This window comes from Saccopteryx leptura, chromosome 3 (assembly GCF_036850995.1).
Source record: "Saccopteryx leptura isolate mSacLep1 chromosome 3, mSacLep1_pri_phased_curated, whole genome shotgun sequence".
NCBI lineage: Eukaryota > Metazoa > Chordata > Mammalia > Chiroptera > Emballonuridae > Saccopteryx > Saccopteryx leptura.
Window position 1 is genome coordinate 5,309,687 of NC_089505.1, and position 14,014 is coordinate 5,323,700.

The window sequence follows — 14,014 nt, forward strand, 5'->3', positions numbered from 1 at the left end:
GAATGGCTCTGGTCACAACAGAGCGACACCCCGGATGGGCAGAGCATCGCCCCCTCGTGAGCATGCTGGGTGGATCCAGTTGGGCGCATGCGGGAGTCTGTCTGACTGCCTCCCCGTTTCCAGCTTCGGAAAAATACAAAAAAAAAAAAAAAAAAAGAATGTTAAGAAAGAAAGAAAAGAAAGAGCGAGGAGAGGGAGACAGAAAGGGGGCTGGGGTCGGGAGGGAAGACCCTCAGCTGGCAGGGGCTCTCTCTCCCGGGGGCCCGGACGCCCAGCCTATCAGAGTGCCCCCTGGAGGGAAACATTGTCTAGCTCCCTCGCGGCCACACTGCGTTTCGAAGTTACTGTCTCCTGACAGCAGCCCTGGTCCGTCCGAAGGAGCGCAGCCTGAGGGGACACGGCTGGCATCCCTGGGCTTCCCTGCGGGATTCCAGTGCCCTGCAGTGAACGAGGACATTGAAATCTCCGGCCTCTTGTACTCACTCCTGTTCCTGCCACACTACCCTGCGGACGAGCTGTGGGGTACCAGAAATCCATCAAATCCACTGTTCCCTTTTCCTTTCTTAGCAAGAGAGAGAGAGAGGAGAAGCATCAACTCATAGCTGCAGCACCGAAGTTGTTCATAGATTGTTCCTTATATGTGCCTTGAGCGTGGGGCTCCAGCTGAGCCAGTGACTTGGGCAGAGTGTCGAGTGTCGGTGTGCCAGCTCTGGCCGGAGGCTTTGGTGGCTGGTCCTGTGTCTCCGGCTAACTCCCTCTGCCCGCTCGATGCTTTGCTGTGAGATGAACACACCCCATTGGCCGCCCCAGAAGTACACATGGGGCGAACTGGACCTGGACTCACAGCCGGGAGCCAAGCCGACTGTAGACCCGTTGAGCCACGGCTGACCCAGACACCCACAGAGTGAAATGCAACGCCTATTCTTGCAATCCACCCAGTTTGGGGGTCGTTTGTTAGCTAGCATTATCATGACAAGTGCTGACTGATAAATCATGAAAGCTGGAATGCCACTAGTGGGCGGTAGGGGCCAGGTTGACTACCACTGTACTAGTACTTATACCATATCCAGGTGTCCCCAAACTATAGCCCGTGGGCAGCATGAGGCCCCCTGAGGTCATTAATCCGGCCCCCCACCACAATTCTAGAAGGGGCACCTCTTTCATTGGCGGTCAGTGAGAGGAGTACTGTATGTGGCGGCCCTCCAACGGTCTGAGGGACAGTGAACTGGCCCCCTGTGTAAAAAGTTTGGGGACCCCTGCCATAGACCTTCAACAGTTTTAGGAAAGACTGAATGAGGAAGGAAGGAATGCACTCCAGAAAGGAATAGCCCCCTCCCAGATTGGTTGTGACGTTCTCAGGAACCAGTGAATGTAAAATGCTCTGCAAGCTGCTTTTATATATGTGTGTGTGTGTGTGTGTGTGTATGTATGTATATGAGAGTTCCCGCGTGAGCTCTCCATAAAGGCAGAAGCTTTTGCTACTGTACCTAGAAGAGCTCCTACCACAAAACAGCAGCTCAGTAAACACGATACTTATTGAATTGAAGGATGGATGTAGGTGGATGGACAGACGGACGGATGGACGGATGGACGGATGGATGAATGTTTGAATAGACGGATATAAGAAAATATATGTGTAATAAGTTTGAAACTTCTACCATGGGCCTTAAATTAGTAATTTCTGTTAAACATAAATACTCTTGACAATGATAAATTTTTGTCATAACACTTTAATTCTGAAGGTGACCAGTGCTTGACGCCTGCAGTGGTCATAGAAATTGTTAGAAAACCGGAGCTAAAGAGCAGGAGTCTAAGAAAAGGGTTTCCCACTTTGGCCCGTGGCTCGTTTGGAGAGAACCTTTGGCAAAGGCTTTTGGGAGTTTTACCAAAACTAGCATTCTGCCCCGAACACATTTCTTGCATAATACATGCACAGAGATAAACACTCAAAGATGAGCACTCACATGGTCCTATGTACATTTACGTATGCTCTATTTGTGTCTGTCTACCTTCTACCTCCAAGTAGAGGGAGATTTAGTGGAATGACTAGGGAACTGGTGGTCTCATCTATCTGTCTATAATATCTATCTATCTTTCACCTTCCGTTTCTCTATGAAAAGAGAGAGACTGGTTGGAACCACAGGGGTCTGATGTGCTTTTCCTCCCCACTGCTCTGTTCTGGGAGTCAGATACAGGGCTCTGTGGAAACTATTTGAATGGCTCTGAATCATAAGGACCAAAATGTGTGAGCTTTGATGAGCAGTGCCCAGAAATGGAGGCTGGAACCTTAGTCGGAACAGAAAGTAGGGGTCTGGGTTAGCTGAATTCTAGATTCTCTGAAATTTAACTATGCCCTATAGCTTCTGAAGGCAAAGAAGAAGAAGGAGGAGGAGGAGGAGGAGGAGAAGGAGGAAAAGGAGGAAGAGGAGAAAGAGGAGAATGAGGGAGGAGGAGTAGGAGGAGGAGGAAGAAGAGGAGGAGGAGGAAAAGGAGGAAGAGGAGAAGGAGGGAGGAGGAGGGGGAGGAGGAGGAAGAGGAAGAGGAGGAGGAGGAAGAGCAGGAGGAGGAGGAGGAGGAGGAGGAAAAGAAGAAAAAGAAGAAGAAGAAATGTTCACCTGAGTCGTTGGGTGACCGCCTGAACTGGGCTGTACAGGTGTGGCCAACACCCACCATGTGCTGTTCCTTCAAAGACACATCTGGAGAGCTTTAATCTCACAGTCTGTGACAGCGGTCATGTCCACATCATTCCCCCACCCACTACCCCCATGCCTGGGAAAGGGGGTAAAATGGCTCACTCAACATATTTGCTGAGAAACCTGCAGCTCTCAGCAGACGACCTGAGGTCAGCGTGTTGTCCAACTGATGAAGAGATGTGTGTCCTGGCGGAGGAGCCGAGTAGCCCTGTGCGGCCACCACACATCGCTGCTGGTGTGTTTTTTCCTGCTATTCTCTGTGATGGTCAAACCTCCATGCTCCTCGAGGCCAAACGCAGCCATCTGGGTGCTCGTAAAACTCCCACTAACCTTCGTTACATGCCAAATGGCACCACGCTGACCGCATTCACACTTCAAAGGTGGACAGGGGGCGGGGGCTCCTCACCAGCTGTTCATGATCAGCCCCGTTTGTTCTCCCCTGCAGGGCAGCAAGGAGCACTTAGGGACCTCCCCAGTGGTGGCCGGGGTCACACTGTGCCTGTGGGTCACCCCCACTGTGCCAATGAGGTCCAGGTTCAAAAGTTCGCTGAAGTGTGGTCATGAGAGACGCTTGTTCTTGGGACAGGACCTTCATTCTGCAGGTCCTGAGACAATCCCACTGCATTACCTCTCTGCAGATGAGAAATGGTGGCCCAAAGGAAGTGACCAACAAAAACATATAGAGCTGGGATGACGGAGCTGGGATGAGGGAGCTGAAGTGAGGGAGCTGGGATGATGGAGCTGGGATGGCAGAGCCGAATGGTAGAGCTGGGATGATGGAGCTGGGATGGTGAGCTGGGATGATGAAGCTGGGATGGCGGAGCCAAATGGTAGAGCTGGGATGATGGAGCTGGGATGGTGAGCTGGGATGATGAAGCTGGGATGGCGGAGCCAAATGGTGGAGCTGGGATGGCAGATCTGGGACGATGGAGCTGGGATGGGCAGAGCTTGGATGGCGGAGCTGGGGTGATGGAGCTGGGATGGCAGAGCTGGGATGGTAGAGCTGGGATGAGGGAGCTGGGATGGCAGAGCTGGGATGGCAGAGCTGGGTTGACAGAGCTGGGATGGGCAGAGTGCTCCCACCTGACACCACTTCTGTGTGTCCTTGCTTCTCCACAAATGCTTTTGCTCTCAGAATACTCAGAAACCCGCCCAGTGCTCCCTTTGCTCCGTCCATGTCCTAGGTTTCCTGAAGCATCACGGGCTCAGGGAAGAGACGGAACTGTCTCCCAGGAAAGGCGGGCTCCGCCCATCAGTTTCACCTCAGAGTTCCGAGCTGCACTCAGCACCCACCTGTGGGGCATTTCCTCACACCTGGGATTGTCCTGTCTTTCTTTCACATGACGTCATTTTGTTGTGACCGGACGTGCTGTGCTGCTGCTCTTGGCGAGAGAGCCTGGGAGGTCCCTGGGTGCCATCCGTCAGCCTCGTAAAGGAGAGCTCTGGCCCTGTCCTCACGCTCAGTGTCCTCACGTCTCAGTGACACTCAGCACGGCACAGGCTCACCTCCCCTCTGCAGCCGTGCCAGGTAGGAAGTGAGTCCAGCCTGCAGGTCCCGACCCACAGCCATGTTGGTGACACGTGAAAAGAGGGTCACAGCAGGCTGAGAACACGTGGTCCTGGACACGTCCCTCAGGACAGCGGTGGCTTCCCCTTCCTGCTTTCACCGTGCGGACCGCAGCTGTCTCAGTCCAGACAGACCCCTTCATCTCTTGGGCAGCTGGGTTGGGTCAGCTGTTGGTGGGTTGAGACCCCCAAGTCTCCCCCCAGGGTGGTGTCCGGATCCCCCAGCCTCCTCCGCCCCTCGGGGCTCAGGAGGAGGGGCCGCGGAGAGGGGCTGCAGGGGGCTGGGAAGGAGTGCGTGCTGGGGGGGCGTGGAGGGGGCCGGTGGGTGGGGCTGGGCTGCCCTCGCCTCCCTGCAGCTTCCCGTGAGGCCACACGCAGCGCAGGGGGCTGACAGACGGGAACCTTTCTCATCTTATTTTCCTCATTTAAAATGTCAAGCTAGTCATTACCCAGCTGGAGTCCCCCCTTCGTGGCCGCTCGCTGTAGAGCAAAGTGACTTTTGATTTGTGCCTGTGTCACAGTTAGAAAGAACAAGCCGTCTCATGGCATCCCGGGGACCTTGGTGAGCACAGCCACCCGGGGGGAGGGGGGAGGCATCTCAGCGGAGAGGTGCCCGCCCAGGGCTCCACACCCAGGGGGCGTCTGATAAATGCTTATGGCGTCGGATTGAAACAGGGGAGAGGGTGAGGCTGTGGCCCGGTGCCGTCTGGTCTAACGTGCTCAGCATTTGCTGTTGTGCCTGAAGCCTCCGCCTGCCAGGGCCCGGGCTGCTTTCTGTCCCGACAGCCCCGGGTCAGGACCCTCTTCTGAGGCTGTTATGGGGGGACACGGGCCTGTGGCTCTGGGTCCAGCTCAGGGACCCATTAGGCTTGTAGGTTTCAACATGAAGCCAAGTGCCTGGCCTCAGCTCCCTCGCTGTGAATGGGGTGACAGGTGTTGGAACGGGGCCGGGTCAGGGAAGCTCTGACCCCTCTGGGATGCAGCTCTTCACTTGTACAGAAGAGCTGGCACTGGAGTCCAGTGACACCACACGTGGAGATGAAGCTACGTCTCACAGAGGTCAGTCCCAACACGCTGGCCTCTCGACCTTCCCCATTGTCACAGCAGCAGCCCTGGTGACCCCCTCTCTCACCTGTGAGCACTGCTGGGGGGGTGTCCCGGTCCCTGCAGGGCCAGAGAGGTCCCACGCTGCGAGGTGGGCTCCCGCCTTCCTCCCCTCGTGCTGCTGGGCGGGGCTGGGTGACCAGCGCGTCCCCCACGTGGAGGGCTCGCCACTGTGGACGCGACCTGAAGTCAGCTTCCTCCATCACAGAACTCGTTTACTTTCTCTTCAAGCATGTTCACAGCCTGGCTTCCGACTCCCTACCTCTGGGGTGACGGATGAGTCTGGTGACCGCTGACCCTCTGCCCGGCGGTCCACCGGACCGTCCAGTCCCGTGTAAGGACCGTCCCCGCGGGGACGCTCACCGCAGCGGCTGAGTCCCGCCCCGTGTAAGGACCGTCCCCGCGGGGGCGCTCACCGCAGCGGCTGAGTCCACTGACCCTCTGCCCGGCGGTCCGCCGGACCGTCCAGTCCCGTGTAAGGACCGTCCCCGCGGGGACGCTCACCGCAGCGGCTGAGTCCACTGACCCTCTGCCCGGCGGTCCGCCGGACTGTCCAGTCCCGTGTAAGGACCGTCCCCGCGGGGACGCTAACCGCAGCGGCTGAGTCCACTGACCCTCTGCCCGGCGGTCCGCCGGACCGTCCAGTCCCGTGTAAGGACCGTCCCCGCGGGGGCGCTCACCGCAGCGGCTGAGTCCACTGACCCTCTGCCCGGCGGTCCGCTGGACCGTCCAGTCCCGTGTAAGGACCGTCCCCGCGGGGACGCTCACCGCAGCGGCTGAGAGCGCATCTCCGGTTCTCCTCTCCTCGGGGACGCTTCTCCCACGTCTCCAATCGTGACGTGTCCTGGCACGGACGCGCTCAGAAAGGGACACTGGAGGTGGCGAGGCGGGAGCGGGCAGGGGAGCAGGAGGCTCGTGGAAGACGGGGTTTCCTTCTTTTATTGTTCACGGACTGGTTTGTTGCTGGTCTGAGCTTGCCTGAGTTAGAGTCGGTGTAAAACATTGCACCCATGTCGTGTGTGCTTCTCAGTGAGTTCGGACCTATGCAGACACCGGTGACGCCGTCACCACGGTCCAGGTGCTCACCACCTGCGCAGCCCCGCCCTGAACATTCACTGCGCGTTGGGCGTGCAGGACAGCCAGCGGCGAGGGGTTCTCAGGTTCCTTCACTGGCTACAGAACAGCCCTGGAGGGAAGGGGCAGGGGGTGGAGACAGCTCTTCCCCCTCGTGACCTCGGGCGGCCTGCAGGCTCTACGAGAAAGGACTCAGAGACTGACCGTCAACTGCTGCATACTCAGCACGGCAGCCCTCGGTCCCGGGTGTGGGCGGCACGGAGAGAGAACCGTGACCTTGACCCGGGAAGTCGAGTCTCCCAGCTCCAGGAAGCAGGAGAGTCGGCCAGGGATGTCGCCGTCTGGAATGGAAACAGGTGGACGTCAGAACTGGGCTTGTGAGACAAAGCATTTCTTTTCTTTCTTCTTTTCTTCTTATTGTTTGTTTCGTTGGTTTTAGAGAGAGAGAGAAAAGGAGAGAAAGAGACAGAGGACATCCGTGTGTTCCTGTCTGTGCCCTGACCGGGGATTGAACTGGCAACCTCTGTGCTTCGGGACGATGCTGTAACCAACCGAGCTGTGCACCCGGCGAGACAAGGCATTCTGACGGGACCCGTCCAGGCGATGGCAGGGTGGTGTGGGGCTCACGGGCTCAGGTACTTCCCGAGCCTAAGAAACCCGTTTCTTTGGGTCCACACTACAACTTAGGTGAGGAAAGCCGAGCCCTGGTCCATGACGTTATTATCTGACTGTGAGGTGCCGTGAAGCAGCTCAGTGCACACAGCCTGGGGTAACAGGTGTCCCCGGGGCCCAGACCCTCAGAAGCGGGTGGAAGGGGCTTGGAGGTCTGTACTGGCCAAAGGGCAGACAGAGGTCAGACTCTCAGAACGCCTGGCGCCTTCCCTCCCACCTGGGGTTCCAGATAGCCGTGAGCTGAGAATTGGCTCTCCCTAAAACCCCGGCGCTGGGAATGAGGTGTCCCGGGTGAAGAAGACACCTGTGACCATCACGACAAATTGATACCCTGCAAGTCAACCACACCACTCTTCTACGAGCACACAGTTCTGTTTGCACCAGGTGAGTCACGTCTGCAGCTGGAATTGCAGGTGAAAGTGCAGAGTCACTCCCCTATCGAGGTGGGCTTTCATTCCAGCCCTGGGGCACCCCACGAAGAAGCCCGCCCCCGTCAGGCCCTGGGGGAGCCGCTGGTCACCTGCTCTGCCGTTACGTCCCAGACACCCCAACGGCGATGACGACCTCTAAAGTGACGGCCCAGAAGCTGGGGGTTTGTTTCACATCAGCAGAAGCAGAAGGTCTCCCTGGGCCTTGCTGCCTTCGCAAAGCAGGTCAAGAGGAGATAAAGGACTTCCGTTTTCAGTCTCCCGCCTTGGCCTCGTTGGAAAATCCAGACACAGCTGTTACAGACTCTTGGGGAACGCCTGCGAGAAAGGGGGAGACGTGAGCAGAGGGCATGCGCGGAACCGGGGAGGAGGGGGCTGTGTCGCCCCCACCCACCGCCTCCCGCGCAGCGGGCCACGCATCCGGAAGGGGGAGACGTGAGCAGAGGGCACGCGTGGAGCCGGGGAGGAGAAGGCTGTGTCGCCCCCACCCACCGCCTCCCGCGCAGCGGGCCACGCATCCGGGGAGGAGGGGGCTGTGTCGCTCACACCCACCGCCTCCCGTCACAGCGGGCCACGCATCTGGAAGGGGGAGACGCTCTTGGCCGCTATCTGAGCGCAGTCTCAGTGTTGGGGGGGGTGGCCCTCGGTCCCTCAGGCCGGAGCGGCGGACAGCGGTGGGTGGTGGAAAGTCACGCATGTCCCTGCCCGGCCGGCACCCCCTCCACCCGACGCGGCAGCTTTCTGACTGGGATCGGAAACGACCAGGACGATAAGGTTCAGAACCTGTTTTCTACACGGTGTGGCATTTGGATGTCCTGGTCACAAACCAAAGCGGCTTCTGGTCCAGCTCCCTGCTTCCTTCTGGTCCAGGACCCAGACACGCAGACACGGCGTTCCCCGGGGGGCTTCCGCCGGCAGCCGCGGGCCGGGTACCGCAGTCTCTGCTCAGCAAAGACAAATTCACCCGTCATGAAAAAAAGAAAGGAGGGAAGAAAAAGAAAACAGCAGCAAAAGCTGTTTGTTACAGTTTCAGCATTTTGGCAAGCTTGTTGCTCAACGTAACCACCATTCAATTTAAATGACATAAACGCTCAATGAAATACATTATATTTTAAAATGTAATAAATACGCGAGACTCCCCACCCCCCACCCCCGCCACGTCCTGATGCTGATACCACACTTTACAATTCCTTCACTGTGGAGGGCACTCACGCCCCGGGTGTACGAGATGGGGCAGCGGGGCGGGGTGAGCGGTGGTGCCCCTCCGCCCAACTCCACACCCTGCTCATCACAGGCTCCACATCAGCCAGGGCGGCAGGAGGATTTACACCACAGGGAGTGGCAGATGTTACAAACCAGGGCTGGATTTACGGGTCTGCAAATTGCCTAGAGGGGAAGACAGTGATGAAACAATGTTTCCACAGCAGATTGAACGTGTGCTGCTGTCTAGCGCGGAAGCTGAAACAGGTTTCAGCGGAATGTGTACAATAAAGGCGGAAACAGCTTACAAGCGGGGTCGGTGTCTTAATGCAGGTCGACCACAACACACTCAAAGGGGGAAGGCTTAGTGTGCAATTTGATTTGTCACGTCCCACAGGCATCGGTGGAGACATCCTGGGAAAATCAATTTGTCGTACGGACGTCACGCTAAAGGGTGCTGCATACCTGGTTGTCATATGTCAGTTGTGTGCCATATGCCCTTTACGTCTGCAGAACTCATACACACGCACATATGTGTGTCACAGGCGCAGTGTTTGGAACGTAGTGTGAACACACCACTATAGAGACTGAAAATGCACGTGTAACTCAAACATGTGATCTCAAATACCGTGTTGCACGGAAGAGATAGAGAGGGTGGGGGTCATGTGAACTGTGCCGTTGGCCCGGACCCCTTATCCTGAGGCCTCTTAGATCTGGGACCGGACATTCCGAGCCAGTACACCTGGGCACCTCGGGGCTGGGGGGGACTCCTCAGGAGCTGTGACGCATGTCAAGTCTGGGAAGCGCTGGCTGCACTAAGAACATCACAAAATGCTTTCCCTGTTCTCACAAGGGGCAGTGGTGACGCCTGTGGCTTCTTAGCGGAGGGTGTGGCATTGCTCAGCCTTCAGCGAGGTGGCAGCCTCGTGGTGTCCCCAGGGTTTCTCCGCAGAGCAAAGCGCTGCCTCATCCCAGGCGTCCACTCAGCGTGTGTGTGCATTGGCCAGGGCCCTGCAGAGAAACGGAACCAGTGGGAGACGATACACAAAGGAGGAACTGTGTCAGGGGTTGGCTCGCGTGGTCATGGAGGCCGGACAGTCCCACCATCTGCCGTCCACAAGCTGGACACCCAGGACAGCCGGGCATGAGGCTCAGTCTGAGACCAGAGGCCTGACAGGCAGGGAAACGGACGTTGTGAACCCGTCTGTGGGCAGCAGAAGCAGAGGTGAGAGGTCCCAGCTCAGGGCGTGAGGCAGGAACCAGGCCATCGGCAAAGTGGGTGGTTCCCCCGGTCCCCCCAGCGGGGAGGGTGGTCTGCCCATCGGGTGCACGGGCCCGAACGCCGCTCTCTCTCACCTGGAAGCTCTCTCACGGACACAGCCAGGGACGCCGTGCAATCTGGGCTCCCTGTAGCCAGCCGGCTGCACAGAGCATTAACACGGCGGCGAGCCAGTCACCCAGCACCGCAGGGCCAGGGCACACCGCGATGCCGCTCCAGGACGGCAAAGAATGTGCCGGGGTGTGGACGCGGAGTCCTTGCTCCCACCCGAGTGTCCGCTCACCTTACGCAGAGGAAGCGATCGATCCCAGATTCGATGCCACCCCCCCCCAGTGATTAATGTTTACTCTGTCGCTGTTCCACTTCCTGTCTCGGGTCTGAGACGTGAGGGAGCGTCTGAGGGCCCCTCAGCCCCGGTGGCAGCTCTACCTGGGGCCCCAGCCCAGAGCCGGTTCCACGGGGACCTCCCGCTCAGCCTGCGTCCCCACGTCAGGACGTCAGGGCCTGAAACCTCGTGTCCCAGCCAGAAGCGCTTGAACAGAATTGTCTTTCCACAGTCACATTCTCGCTAAAGAATGTCAAACTAAAATAATGATAATAATAAATTAAAATATTAAAAAAATAACGACCTGAGAGAGAAGCAGCGCGTGTGTGACTATAAATTAAATACAATAAAAAATAAAGTGAGATGTCTCCCCCACCAGGGTCTGCCTCCCCCCCTTCCTCTGCAGAGTTCTAGGTCCCAGTGCCTCGTGCTCTGTGGGGCTCAGGTGATGGCTCCCCGTGGGAGGGGCGGGGTGCTGGGTGAGGGAACAGGAGACATGGTGGGACACGGGGTGAGCAGGATGCTTTGCAGGGTGGCCAACTCTGGTCCAAGCTCCCCTCTCTCCTCCTCTCCTTTGAGGGGAGCCCTTCCGAGTCCTCAGACGGCAGGGCCGGGCCTTGGGGACGAGACAGAAAGTGCGGTTCCATCCGGGAGAAGCATTCTGGTCTGTCTGTGCAGAGAGGGAAGTCTGGGTGTCACCTGCTGCTCCCCCCACCCGTTTGCCTGTCCCAACAGCACGTGCCCACAGCCCCCGCCAGTCTCCCGGGAGGCTCAGGGAGGGTCAGGGAGGCTCAGGGAGGCTCAGGGAGGGTCAGGGAGGCTCAGGGAGGGTCAGGGAGGGTCAGGGAGGCTCAGGGAGGGTCAGGGAGGGTCAGGGAGGCTCAGGGAGGCTCAGGGAGGGTCAGGGAGGCTCGGGGAGGGTCAGGGAGGCTCAGGGAGGGTCAGGGAGGCTCAGGGAGGGTCAGGGAGGCTCAGGGAGGCTCAGGGAGGGTCAGGGAGGCTCAGGGAGGGTCAGGGAGGGTCAGGGAGGGTCAGGGAGGCTCAGGGAGGGTCAAGGAGGCTCAGGGAGGCTCAGGGAGGGTCAGGGAGGGTCAGGGAGGCTCAGGGAGGCTCAGGGTGGGTCAGGGAGGGTCAGGGACGCTCAGGGAGGCTCAGGGAGGCTCAGGGTGGGTCAGGGAGGCTCAGGGAGGGTCAGGGAGGCTCAGGGAGGGTCAGGGAGGCTCAGGGAGGCTCAGGGAGGGTCAGGGAGGCTCAGGGAGGCTCAGGGAGGCTCAGGGAGGGTCAGGGAGGCTCAGGGAGGCTCAGGGAGGGTCAGGGAGGCTCGGGGAGGCTCGGGGAGGCTCGGGGAGGCTCGGGGAGGGTCAGGGAGGCTCGGGGAGGCTCAGGGAGGGTCAGGGAGGCTCAGGGAGGGTCAGGAAGGGTCAGGGAGGCTCAGGGAGGCTCAGGGAGGGTCAGGGAGGGTCAGGGAGGCTCAGGGAGGGTCAGGGAGGCTCAGGGAGGGTCAGGGAGGGTCAGGGAGGCTCAGGGAGGGTCAGGGAGGCTCAGGGAGGCTCAGGGAGGGTCAGGGAGGCTCAGGGAGGCTCAGGAAGGATCAGGGAGGCTCAGGGAGGCTCAGGGAGGCTCAGGGAGGGTCAGGGAGGCTCAGGGAGGGTCAGGGAGGCTCAGGGTGCCTGAGAGAGCCGCACCTGGCCCTGGGGGCATCAGGCAGGGAGGCTGGAGGGACGGCCGCCAGCCACACTGCTCAGTCCTCCGGGCCACTGGGATGTCCCATCCTCTCTCCTGCTTTCCTGTCTGAAACACCAGCTGCTCGGAGACGCTGCCAAGACGCTTCCCCGAGGTCTTTCTCCACGGAATCTGCCGTCAGGATTGACCGGAGCCACTTCAGGCCTGGGAGCCTGGACCGGAGTCTGGACCGGAGCTGGATCCTGGGAGCCTGGACCGGAGCTGGGATCCTGGACCGGAACCCGGGACCTTGGGAAGTTCCAGCAACCAAGAAATTTGCGAGGGAACACGGTGAGCTTGAGAACCTGTCCAGGGTCCCTGACTGGGGTGGGGGCTGCCGTGAGGCGGGTCCCGGAGGAGAACCAGCTCAGGCCGCTGGGGGGACGTGGGCGGGGGGCACTGTCCTCCGAGCCCACCTGCCTTCCCTTCCACACCGGGACGAGCGGCAGACAGGAGCACAGGCAGGGGCCCGGCTCCAGGACGCGAGAGTCCGGGCGGTGAACAGCTCAGGGTGGAAGCTTCCATCTGGAGGAAACGTGGGAACAGACGGCCGCAGCACCGACGAGGTCCCGTGAGGCGGGCAGCGCAGGGTCCCACCGGGGCTTCGAGGCTCCCCGCTGCCCCCTGACCCCCTCTCTTGAGCCTCCCTGGACTCGATGGTGTCCACCTGCACGTGTGGCCGTGCTCCCCTTCCCCACGACCCGAGGAGGCGTGGCTCCGCAGGGCGCACACACATCAGGCACAGCCGGGCGGGCGCTGACGAGGACGGCCGGGTCTCGCCGGGACCACCCTCCGCTCAGGGAGCACAGTCAGCTCCGTGGGCTGCAATGAGCGTGCAGCGCCCGGACCTCGGCGTGGCCGTCCCCCAGGACAAAGCCGCTCTGCCCGCCCGCTCTCCAGCCAGCCCACGTCCCTCCCGCAACCATCCCTTGAGAGGGGGGTGGGGACAATCTTCAGGAGCCTCCGCAGGAATCCCGGTGGCAGCCCGGCCCCCTCCACCGGGCGGCTCAGGAGGACACAGCAATCGTCACCTCATCACCGCAGGCCCCAGGCGGGCGGGCTTCATTGCCTAGGCAACGGGGAATCTGAGGAAAACAAGATCCCGCCAGCCACAGAAGAGGAATTTGATAGAAGGGAGAGGGAGCGGAGGAGGGAGGCTGGTTGACAAAGTGTCACGGCTGACAGTTGTCTGTGAACAATGGAGATAAGGGACCCTCCATCCCGCCAAGCCCAGGATGGCAGGTCCCCGTCCCCGGGGGCCCATCCAGCACCCACCCAGGACCTCCCCTCCTGCACTAAACACTCCCGAGCAATGGGCTCCATTTTACAGCCCAATGAAATCATCGAGACAGACAAGGAGGCGGCATCGTTCGGAAACAGGTCCCTGAGATAAACGTAAGGCAGTCCTCCGGACATGTCCCTAAATGACAACGCAGAGCCGCGTGAGCAGAGCGCGGACCTGCACTCCGAGCAGGCAAGACCTCAGTGTCCCCGGCCCCTCGTGGTGGCCGCTGCATGGCTGTAATTCAGATGGAAACCCCTGAGCCGACATCGTGTCTGCCAGCAGCGCCTCGAACTCCCCCACGGGGGGTGGAGAGCTGTGCCCCGGCCGGGTTTCCGGGGTGCCACCTCCCGTTCCGAGGGGAGATCCTACTATCCTGCTCGGAATGTCTGTCGTCCCTCCCGAGACGCTCTCTGCTTCCAAGGGCACAGCTGTCCCTGACAGGCGTGAAACACGTATGTCAAAACAAGTCATGCTTGGGATTCGTGCGGCTCTGAGGTACAAGATGAATGAAATACTCCCCGGCGGGCGTGGCAGTGTGAGCACAGCCAGGGAGGGGGACGGAGGGGACAGGAGCAGACACGTCCCCAGGGGGGTTGGGGCGACAGAGCTGGTTGCACCAATTCGGTCAGGAAGCCGAGAGTCAAGTGAGCCAGTGCTGAGTATAAC